Consider the following 11490-nt stretch of genomic DNA (forward strand, 5'->3'; position numbering starts at 1 on the left):
GTTGCTACAACCTATCCTATGAATGAAAATGTACAACGTAGGTGCACACAGGTCGAGAAACAAGGTGACAGACAGTGACACATTCAATACCGCCTTGCACTCTCTCCTTTTTGAAGAATTGAATACGTTCAAAACTGTTCAACTATTGTCTTTCTCTCTCTTTGAGTCAACTACTCACCACATTTTATGCACTGCAGTGCTAGCTAGCTGTAGCTTATGCTTTCACTACTACAGTCATTCTCTGATGGACAACATGTCAGTTCATGCTGCAAGAGCTCTGATAGGTTGGAGGACATCCTCCGGAATTTGTCATAATTAATAATAAGTATATGGGAGGGGGTGCGAGCCATGAGCCTCCTAGGTTTTGTATTGAAGTCAGTGTACCCAGAGGAGGATGTAAGCTATATGTCCTCCGGCTACATCATGGTGCTACCCTACAGAGTGCTGTTGAGGCTACTGTAGACCTTCATTGCAAAACAGTGTGTTTTAATCAATTATTTGGTGGTGTGAATATATTTAGTATTGTTTTATCTAAAAAGGATAACTTTTTAAATGTTTCCCTATTTTTATTTTTATGAAATTCACTGAGGAGGTTGGTCCTCCCCTTCCTCCTCTGACGAGCCTCCACTGCTACATAGGTATTTGAGTGAGTGTGTTTAGTTTAGTTTTGACTAAACGGGGCATAGTGCAAAACCAATCTAAGCAGGTGAAACTAAACAAATATGGAATGGCTTGAACAAACGTATCTTTACTCCATTTGCTTAAAAGGTTTTTGCATTCTGTACAGAGACATTACAGTAGCAACTACTCTGATGTGCATGCTTTTTGAAACCTACTGTTCTTTGCTTTCTCAGAAGCTTTTAACTAACTTGCACAACATGTTTTGTCAATTGTTTTGTTAAACAAATATACCTGTTAATGGAGACAAATAGGGTCTTGAGGAAGATTAAAGGGTTGCTATTATTTTAAACTGGAACTTGTGAAAGTTTTAGTGCCATTAAGAAGAACTTTAAAACTCTCAGGATGTGGCTTCACCAGCACATACCTATAGTGTGGGATATTCAGAGGAGCAGGATGACCCTTCATTCCGTGATGCTACACATCCCAAAATGTAAATCGTGCCTCCAATGCATTATACCTTTTGGTAACATTAAATACGTATTCCTGGGAGTATTTAAAAAGACAGAGTAAACCTTTCCGTACAAGACATGCTGATGGATGATTAGATCTGGCATTACGGGGCCATCCTGTTGGCCAGAAGTCTTTCTTTTCGAAGCCCTTTCTTTAACGCACATGCATACATTCTCCCTGAATGCATTGGATCATAAAGGTAAGCAGTGACTTCCCGGATTTAAGAGCCCAGAACATAGGATGAAACCATTTGGATTTTATTATTCCATTTAGTCTTACCCGGACCACAAAGTGGTTCTGAGAGCCTGTTTTATGTATTCAGCTGCCTTCCCCTCAACAAGCATGTGGAGCCGCTTAAATAAACCATCAACCGGAGCACAGCTGCAATAACAAGCGATCGATTGGAGGCAGGTTACCGTCTGAACACAGCGCTGCCAGCACGCTGGCTTCAGCAGGTGGGGTGGGAGTTGTAATTTGCTGCTGAAGGGCTTTTGTGCCTGCCTGACTTCAGAAAAACTGTAACTTCTGCCTCTCTTGATAGATAGCCATGTGGGCTGATAGAATGTGTGTGTTTGGAAAAGATTCACTGCTGTATAAACAATCAACTCCCTACCTTCCACAACATCTGGGAACTCTCAAGTATTGAGGCAGAAACAAATAACCAGGGACTTGTTAGTTTCTAATTAGATTTTAAACAACTCATTATGGCCCATGGTGCTCCCCTCACCATCGAGCATCTCTAGTCATGCAGGAATAAATGAGGAAATGAAAATAAAAGCAATAACACAGGTTACTATTACTATTTAATTGTCTCTGGGTATCAATACAGGACTTATCAGAAAGCCAGACTTTAGGGTGCAACCAAACCATGTAAAACCCAAAGCCCCTTGAGCCCTAACTTGTGGTGGTCCATACTGGCTTCAGATAGAGGCCAATCCCTCTATGCTATTTACCTTCCTGTATTCTGCATCCTCTGTCTAATCCCATCTTTCAAACAAACAGGCAGCAGCATCAGATTCCACTCTCCCTTCAGTCAGCACCAAGTCATGTTTGCCAGCTCATCTTGGGCGAGGACTGCCCACATTATCAGTAATCCTCTCGTCTACTTTAGATTAAAGCTCAGATGAGTTGGGACACTAAGATCTTAACCTCTCCTTGGCTTTAAAGAAATAAAGAGGGAATATCAAAGCATTCCTCTTTGCATCAGGGAATTTCCATCTTTTGAGCATCCTCCACCTTTGTAATTGTACCCTTTGCCAAGATGTCTCTCCCATAGTGTGTTGGCAGGAGGTATACTGTATGTTTGTAGTTATGAGTGCAAGTGTGTGAACGTGAGTGGGTGTGTGTCTATGTGCACATGTATTTGGCTGTGCACACACTGAGGAACTTCGAACAGGAACTAAGTACAATGTTTCTGATTACAAAGAGACTAATAGCTGGCCATTTCTCCCTAGTTGTTGCTGTTTCCCCAGGCAGATCGCTCAAGAGTGACTTCTTAGAGCGTTGGGCCAGTAACCAAAAGGTTGCTGGATCGAATCCCCTAGCTGACAAAGTAAAATCTGTCGTTCTGCCCCTGAGCAAGGCAGTTAACCCACTGTTCCCTGGGCACTGAAGACGTGGATGTAGATTATGGCAGCCCCCCGCACCTCTAATTCAGAGGGGTTGGGTTGAATGCAGAAGACACATTTCAGTTGAATGCATTCAGTTGTACAACTGACTAGGTATCCCGCTTTCCCTTAATTGGACATCTATCCATGTCCCGAGGAAGAGGGGAAATGCCTTTACAACTGGCCATTAGGGGCAACAGTGAGCCCTATTACTATCAAGTAGGCTTTACTGTTGTAGATGGCTGTAGTCCCTGACTCTAGATCAGAAGGTTGTGTGTTTGATCCCAGTTGTGGACGCACATTGTTTTCTTCTTTTGTTTGAACTCTATCCCAAACCTTAATCCTAACCTTAACCATTAGGAATGAGTGCATAAATGTAATGGTTTAATCCTACCCAAATCCTTAACCTTCTAAATTTAATGTTTGGAGCAACATTGACATTTGGTGTTTGGAGGAACAGAACGATGCTGAGAAAGAGGAGTAAACTCAGGGTGTCAAAACACTTTGAAATTTGACATTTGGAGAAATGTGGAGAAACGTCTAATTATGCAGTGATCTGTAAGAGCTTATTGGCTGTATCATATCCGTAGCCGTGATTGGTTAGACTGTAAACTCTCCTTCCAGACCCATATCAAACATCTCCAATCCAAAGTTAAATCTAGAATTGGCTTCCTATTTCGCAACAAAGCATCCTTCACTCATGCTGCCAAACATACCCTTGTAAAACTGACCATCCTACCAATCCTCGACTTTGGCGATGTCATTTACAAAATAGCCTCCAATACCCTACTCAACAAATTGGATGCAGTCTATCACAGTGCAATCCGTTTTATCACCAAAGCCCCATATACTACCCACCATTGCGACCTGTACGCTCTCGTTGGCTGGCCCTCGCTTCATACTCGTCGCCAAACCCACTGGCTCCATGTCATCTACAAGACCCTGCTAGGTAAAGTCCCCCCTTATCTCAGCTCGCTGGTCACCATAGCATCTCCCACCTGTAGCACACGCTCCAGCAGGTATATCTCTCTAGTCACCCCCAAGACCAATTCTTTCTTTGGCCGCCTCTCCTTCCAGTTCTCTGCTGCCAATGACTGGAACGAACTACAAAAATCTCTGAAACTGGAAACACTTATCTCCCTCACTAGCTTTAAGCACCAACTGTCAGAGCAGCTCACAGATTACTGCACCTGTACATAGCCCACCTAAAATTTAGCCCAAACAACTACCTCTTTCCCAACTGTATTTAATTTTTATTTATTTATTTATTTTGCTCCTTTGCACCCCATTATTTTTTTATTTCTACTTTGCACATTCTTCCATTGCAAAACTACCATTCCAGTATTTTACTTGCTATATTGTATTTACTTTGCCATCATGGCCTTTTTTTGCCTTTACCTCCCTTCTCACCTCATTTGCTCACATTGTATATAGACTTGTTTATACTGCATTATTGACTGTATGTTTGTTTTTACTCCATGTGTAACTCTGTGTCGTTTTATCTGTCGAACTGCTTTGCTTTATCTTGGCCAGGTCGCAATTGTAAATGAGAACTTGTTCTCAACTTGCCTACCTGGTTAAATAAAGGTAAAATAAATAAATAAATAAATAAAAATTGGGAGTCACATAGGGCGGCACACAATTAGCCCAGCAACGTCCGGGTTTGGCCGGGGTAGGCCATCATTGTAAATAGAATTTGTCCTTAACTGACTTGCCTAGTTAGATAAAGGTTAAATAAATGAAAAACATTGGTTTCTTAGCATAAGATGAAAGGAGGTGAGGTGGAGTTTGTAAACAATACCCCTGTCTAACCCCATAACACCAAGCACAATATTTAATGATCCCACCCCTCTTCCTCTGTGTACTTTGCATTATAGAGAGTTGAAAGAGTCTTCACTCAAATGATATTTGTCAGCTAGAACACCTAACACAGCATTGAACCTTAATTGTCACACCTTCACCACTTCTTCCCTCTCTTACTTTCCCATTTCTTTCACTTTCCCTCAAACACACGAACACACACACGCACACAATTCTGTCAGGCGCAGCTAAACTTTTGCACTGCGGTAAAGCGCAGGTTTTCCCCCCTGCAAATCCCGTCGCTGGACAATCTAAGCCAATTACAGCGTAAGGGCAAATGGTTAACCTTCATAATATACATTTCCCAGCCCCTTTCACTGCACTTGCCTGTCATCCCTAGGGCAGAGTTATGCACCAGGGCCCAGTGTCCCAGGCGACCCACTTTGAGTTGGCTCAATTCATTAAGCCAGGCCCTGTGCACAGGCTTGAGTTCACACGGCGAAGGCACTTGCAGCAAACAGCTGCTGCACATTCCTGATGGGAGGGCCAGGCAGATGTCCAAGGACAATCAAAGGGAGGGCCAGGGAAAAGTTTATGAGCCAGCATTTGCCAACCTCAATGAGCAGCTCTCCATCCCCTCCTCAAAGACAGGGTGCAGCTGGTGTGACTCAAGGCCTTGTACTGGCTGGACTCCCTCTGCTCTGTCTCTCCCCCTCAAAACAGCACACTACATCTCCACTCTAGCATCCTGACAATATCAATTGACTCCACGGTGCTCTCGACAAGTACACCCCGGCTTCCTTGGCACCAGCACAGGTGGTTCTAGCCAAGGGGTTGGGGCAGAGGGATGAAAGAGGAGATTCACAGTGTTGACAAACTTGATTTCATTTGCATTGTTTTGAATAAGGAATCCTGAGCACAATGCACAGTATATTATTTGTATCTAATTTAAGAGGACATTTTTGTTATTGTTCAAAACAGTCTGCATGCCTTTATGATACACAGATTATAATCTAGGTTAGCTTTCATTATTAATCTAGAAAAAGAAACCTACACCTATTTAGGCGAGGTGCTGGCTAGCAGAGTAGAAAACTTGAAAATAAAGGAGAGCCTCACACTCTAGGAGCTCAGATGCAAAAATGTAATATCCAACGTTTCGACAGCCAAGCTGTCTTCATCAGGGTATAGCTTTCATTATTAGTCAGAGTCGAATTTTGGCCTACAGTTGTTTGGTCTACAACCAAAACTACAGACACAGTTTAGTTAATCCACTCATTATTGTACATGCAAAGTCAACATAATTGTAATGAGTCTCTCTCTCTCTCTCTCTCTCTGCCACTGTCTCAGTCTTTCTCTCTCTCTCTCTCTCTCTCTCTCTGCCACTGTCTCAGTCTTTCTTTCTCTCCCCTCTCTCCATTGCACACAAACACAGCATGGTACCGGTTGTAATCACCGTTGGACACAATTTCAGGGACAATTTAAAGACTATTTATTATCCTCAGTCAATAAGAACTGAGGGCTCCGCCTCAGACTCTCTGGATGTTCATTTGAAAGATAATTGATTGAGTTTTAAATGATTCCCAGTTGTTTTACAATAACAGTGTCTAGGTGTTGAGGCTTTCCTCTTTGTTCTGATTTCTTTAAAAGAGGTCCTTCGGATCTGAACTGGATTTCAGATGTATGCCATGGCTAAAAACTCTCAAGATGCACCTCCACAGTGTATCAATAGGCCTACCCATTCAATAAATGATCGTTAGTGTGCTATATGAGAGGCATAATTATATGCTTAAAAATGTGCCAAAATATGAAACTGGAAAATATGATAAATAATAGTCTCTGAGATAATAATAAGGATGTTGAAAAATGGTAACAACTAAGAGAAAGAGAAGAGACTTCAATTCACAGGGGAGAATTGTAAAAGTACTGTATGGTCTCTATTAGTGGCCACTAACAGATGTGGTGAATGGGACAAAAAGCACCAAGGGAAAGTTTCTCAGCAGGGCACCAGTAACACAAACCGCTTAATCACACATGACCTGGCAGCCAGAGAGAGTTAAACAGCAGCATGGGGCCTCACTCATAGTGGTCCCTCCTCTCATCATTAGCATAAGCACATGACTGCCCTGCATCCAACTATCTGTTTAGTGTTTACAAACAATTTTGCAAGTACATGATAGTGGACCTGACTGGCAACCTGTGGCTTAATTTACCCAGAAATGTGAAGATAATGAACTGGAACCAATGACAACCCCATTTAGACCCAGTCCCTCCGCTAATGAATAACGTCATAAAATGAGGGATTTCAAAGGGTGTACAACTATATTACAAATTCTGTGTTTTAGGTGCTATCTAGACACTAAAAGGGTTCTTCGGGTGTCTCCATATGAGAACCCTTTGAAAACCCCTTTTTGTTTCCAAAAGGGTTCTAAATGGAATAAAAAAGGGTTCTACCTGTAACAAAAAATGGTTATCCTATGGGGAGAGCTGAAGAACCATTTTGTGTAGAAGCGTAGAAGAGTGTAGAAGCTACAGTATCAAATTGGTTTACTGTTAAGAGATCTACTACAGCATACCATTTTATTTTTAAGATATCAAGTCAAATATCATTGTGACACAACATGACTTGTGACAGCCTATAGCAGGTAAAATATTATGCAAACATACTGTGTGTCCAGAGGGAAACTATTTGTGGGAGGAGGAATGTTATCAAATAATCATGATAAGCTATTACCTGAACTAGACAATTTGATGTATTAAATTAAACCTGCATTTCCAGACATCAGAGACAAACTTTGATTCAACCTACAGCTCTCGGACTCTTACATTGGGGAAATTGATTGTGTTTGTATAGCTGCCCACTTTTCACAATTCATGCTGGGTCAGTTAACCTTCTTTTTTTTAAGAGATCAAAGGTCATTCCCAAGCCAACATTTGTAGAGATTTGATTTATTGTGCTGGAAAATTAATGGGGGATTAGAAGTTAACCAGACTTGGGGCTGTCACTAAGCAGTCTCTCTTGTTTAGATTGCTGGTTGCAATTTTGACCAATGAGATTCTTGATTTAAGTAAGAGGCTACACCGAGATACTAATAGGTATCAATGGTATGTGAAATGTTTAAATTCAATGATACAGATCAACCAGAATTCACTCTGAAAATGTTATGGTTACCCGATCCCTAAAAAAACAAATAGAAATTTGATCTGTAGACAACATTGAGGTCTCAGAGAGTGGAAAGGTGTCAAATGAACAACGGCTCCTACTCTGTTTTATGATGTTTAGAGAAACACCCTGGTCTCCAAGGAAGATGATCATCGGTCCTTTAGGAGTACATTTGTGTGACATGTGAAGGGCATAACAAGAAACACTCTGCTGCCATAACTCAAGGTAGTATTCTGTCGCACGTGAGCTGATAACGCAGGTCATTGCATTCCACTGTATGACATCTATTGTCAAGGATGTTCATTCCTATGATGTTACCATGGAGGTATACAGTATATAGTAGGTACACCACACCAAACGATTTGGGGGTGGTTTGTTTGTCTATGCGTGTGCATTCTGACTTGCCACATGGCCTAAGTAAAATGATCTTACAGACCTGGGGGAGTTTGTCCATCTGTTGGAATGCAGAGGGAGGCTTGAAATTAGAGCCCCTAATGAAAACTCTCTGGTGTCCAACTGAAACAATCATCTGGTTAAAATCAACCAGTAATTATTCTAATTTCCCTGCCCCTCTCTCCCAGTACTCAATGCCTAATTTGGAAGAGAAGTATAGGTTGTGTTTCACACACTCTGCTTTTTACATTTATTTTTACCAAATGAAAACTACAACTAGCAAAATAATAAACAGATTATCATGAATAATCAGAAAGTAATATTACCACACAATTTATGGTGAAGGATCCACAGATGTTTTGAAGTGATCAAAATGCTACTTTGATAGAGTGAATACAGATGTAGGATCTTAATTTGACCAGTGTTGTTTTAGCAAAATAATCCTGCAGCAAAAGGATTTAAATGTTTTGTGCATATTGTTGCTCGATCAGTGGTTAAGCTATTAGCTGGACAAAAATAGGCTACAAGTCCAATACTGTTAATATAACCGTGTGTTATTACAGTTTTTTTTGTGAATTTAAGTCAATCACAAAGCTCACCTGCAATTCTCAGCAACAAAAGAGTGATCAAATTAAGATCCTACATCTGTAACACACCTGTACTCGATCAAGAAGGTGTGCTTGGTGAATGAAATAAATCAAGTGCTAAACATTGAAGTGTCATACATAACACAGGGGGAGCCTGGAGTAGTATCTGGAAAACTAAAACAAAGAGAACTAGCGTCTGAACCTATTAAACATCTCCCCTCTGAAAGAAAAACTACTTTCCTTCAGGTTATTCAACCTTTCACCCACTGGGCCCCCTGACTGTGACCTTTAGCCAGATGCCATTTGCTTAAAATCTCAGCCGGTTTCAACCACTGGAATCTGCAACACATTAAAGGAGGATAGGGGAACACAGGCAATAGATTAGAGGCAAACTTAGTTGTTAGTTTGCTGATACAATTTTACAAGGGCCAAATGTAATCCAATGTCAGGGAAAACAAGTTGAGGAGGAAAAAGTGTTTTCATTATGAAGCTTTGTACTAGGGCTTTATTTATAAAAAATATATATAAGATGGGTCCTCCCGGGTGGCGCAGTGGTTAAGGACGCTGTACTGCAGTGCAAGCTGTGCCACCAGAGACTCTAGGCGCCCAGCCTCTGTTGTAACCGGCCACGACCGGGAGGTCTGTGGGGCGATGCACAATTGGCATAGTGTCATCCGGGTTAGGGAGGGCTTGGCCGGTAGGGATATCGAAATTGGGGTAAAAAATAAATACAAGATGGTGTGGACAGACATGTTCACTAGCCAAATTTGCAGTATTTTAAAATAAGTGTGTTATTTCTTACATTATTTGTTCAGACCGTTTCTTGCATTATTATCTACAGCCTAAAATAAGTTTTGAATGTTAGATCGGCGGTCACTCACCAGCATTTAGACCAGAAATGAGACTTTCCTGAATTGGATCCTTTGTTCGTACTCCCCGATGCATTTCCACTCATCCCAGGGGCTGCTCCAAGACTCTGCCGACAGAGAAGAGGAATACGGAGTGGGCTTTTAGTCCGACTCAGGAGGCATGCATACCATCCACCGCTTCTGAGTATATAACTAGCCAATGTTCAGACCCTGGACAATAAAGTTGATGAGCTCAGGGTGAGGATCTCCTTCCAGAGAGACATCAGAGACTGTAACATACTCATGGCTCTCTCCGGATATATTGTCTCCATCCATACATCTAGTGGGATTCTCCATACATCAGGAAGAAAGAACACTCTGGGAAAAAGAAAGGAGGAGGTATATGTTTCATGATTAACTACTCATGGTGTGATTGTGGTAACGTACAGGAACTCAAGTCCTTTTGTTTTCCCAATCTGGAATACCTCACCATCAGGGGTGCATACTCAGTCCTCTCCTGTACACCCTGTTCACTCATGACTGCACACCATCATTAAGTTTGCCAATGACACAACAGTGGTAGGCCTGATCAACGACGAGACAGCTTATAGGGAGGAGGTCAGAGACCTGGCCGTGTGGTGCCAGGACAACAGCCTCTCCCTCAACGTGATCACGACAAAGGAGATGATTGGGGACTACAGGAAAAGGAGGACCGAACAAGCCCCCTTTCTCATCGACGGGCTGTAGTGGAACAGGTTGAGAGCTTCAAGTTCCTTGGTGTCCACATCACCAACAAACTAACATGGTCCAAGCACACCAAGACAGTCGTGAAGAGGGCACAACAAAACCTATTCCCCCCTCAGGAGACATTTGGCATGGGTCCTCAGATCCTCAAAAGGTTCTACAGCTGCATTTTTGAGAGCATTGCTGCCTGGTTGCATCACTGCCTGGTATGGCAACTGCTCGGCCTCCAACCGCAAGGCAGTACAGAGGGTAGTATGTACAGAGCAGTACATCACTGGGGCCAAGCTTCCTGCCATCCATGACCTCTATACCCTGCAGTGTCAGAGGAAGGCCCTAAATATTATCAAAGACTCCAGCCACCCTAGTCGTGGACTGTTCTCTGCAAGCAGTACCAGAGCGCCACGTCTAGGTCCAAGAGGCTTCTAAACAGCTTCTACCCCCAAGCCATAAGACTCCTGAACATCTAATCAAATGGCTACCCAGATTTGCATTGCCCCTCTTTTACACTGCTGCTACTCTCTGTTTTTATATGTGCATTGTCACATTAATAACTCTACCGGTGCTCCCACACATTGACTCTGTACCGGTACCCCCTTTATATAGGCTCACTATTGTTATTTTACTGCTGCTCTTTAATGATTTGTTACTTTTAGTTCTTATTCTTCTTTTTTGTTTAGTAATTTTTTGGGATGTGTGTTGTTTTAACTGAATTGTTGGTTAGGGCTCGTAAGTAAGCATTTCACTGTAAGGACGACACCTGTTGTTTTTGGGCATGTGACAAATAAAATGTCATTTAATTTGATTTTGATCAAATGCAGACTATGTTACCTCCCGAAATAATTATCTTTGGTCATCATCACTGCTGTGTATATTTCCCCTGAAGTCGAAACCTTGATGGCTCTCAAGGAACTACACTGGACTTTGTGCAAACTGAAAACCGAATATCCTGAGGCCGCATTTATTGTAGCTGGGGACTTTAATAAAGCAATCTGAGGAAAACGTGAACAAAGTTTTATCAGCACATCGCCTGCGCAACTCGCTCATCAAGAACATTGCTACTCCCCCTTCCTGGAAGTCTTCAAGGCCCTACCCCACCATCCTTTCGGCATATCAGATCCCCCCTCCATTCTGCTATTCCCTTTCTAAAGGCAGAAACCGGTGGGGCCTCTCGAGGGGTGCATTGGTCTAAGGCACTGCATCACAGTGCTAGAGGCGTCACT

The sequence above is a fragment of the Oncorhynchus kisutch genome, linkage group LG4 (assembly GCF_002021735.2).
Source record: "Oncorhynchus kisutch isolate 150728-3 linkage group LG4, Okis_V2, whole genome shotgun sequence".
Classification (NCBI taxonomy): domain Eukaryota; kingdom Metazoa; phylum Chordata; class Actinopteri; order Salmoniformes; family Salmonidae; genus Oncorhynchus; species Oncorhynchus kisutch.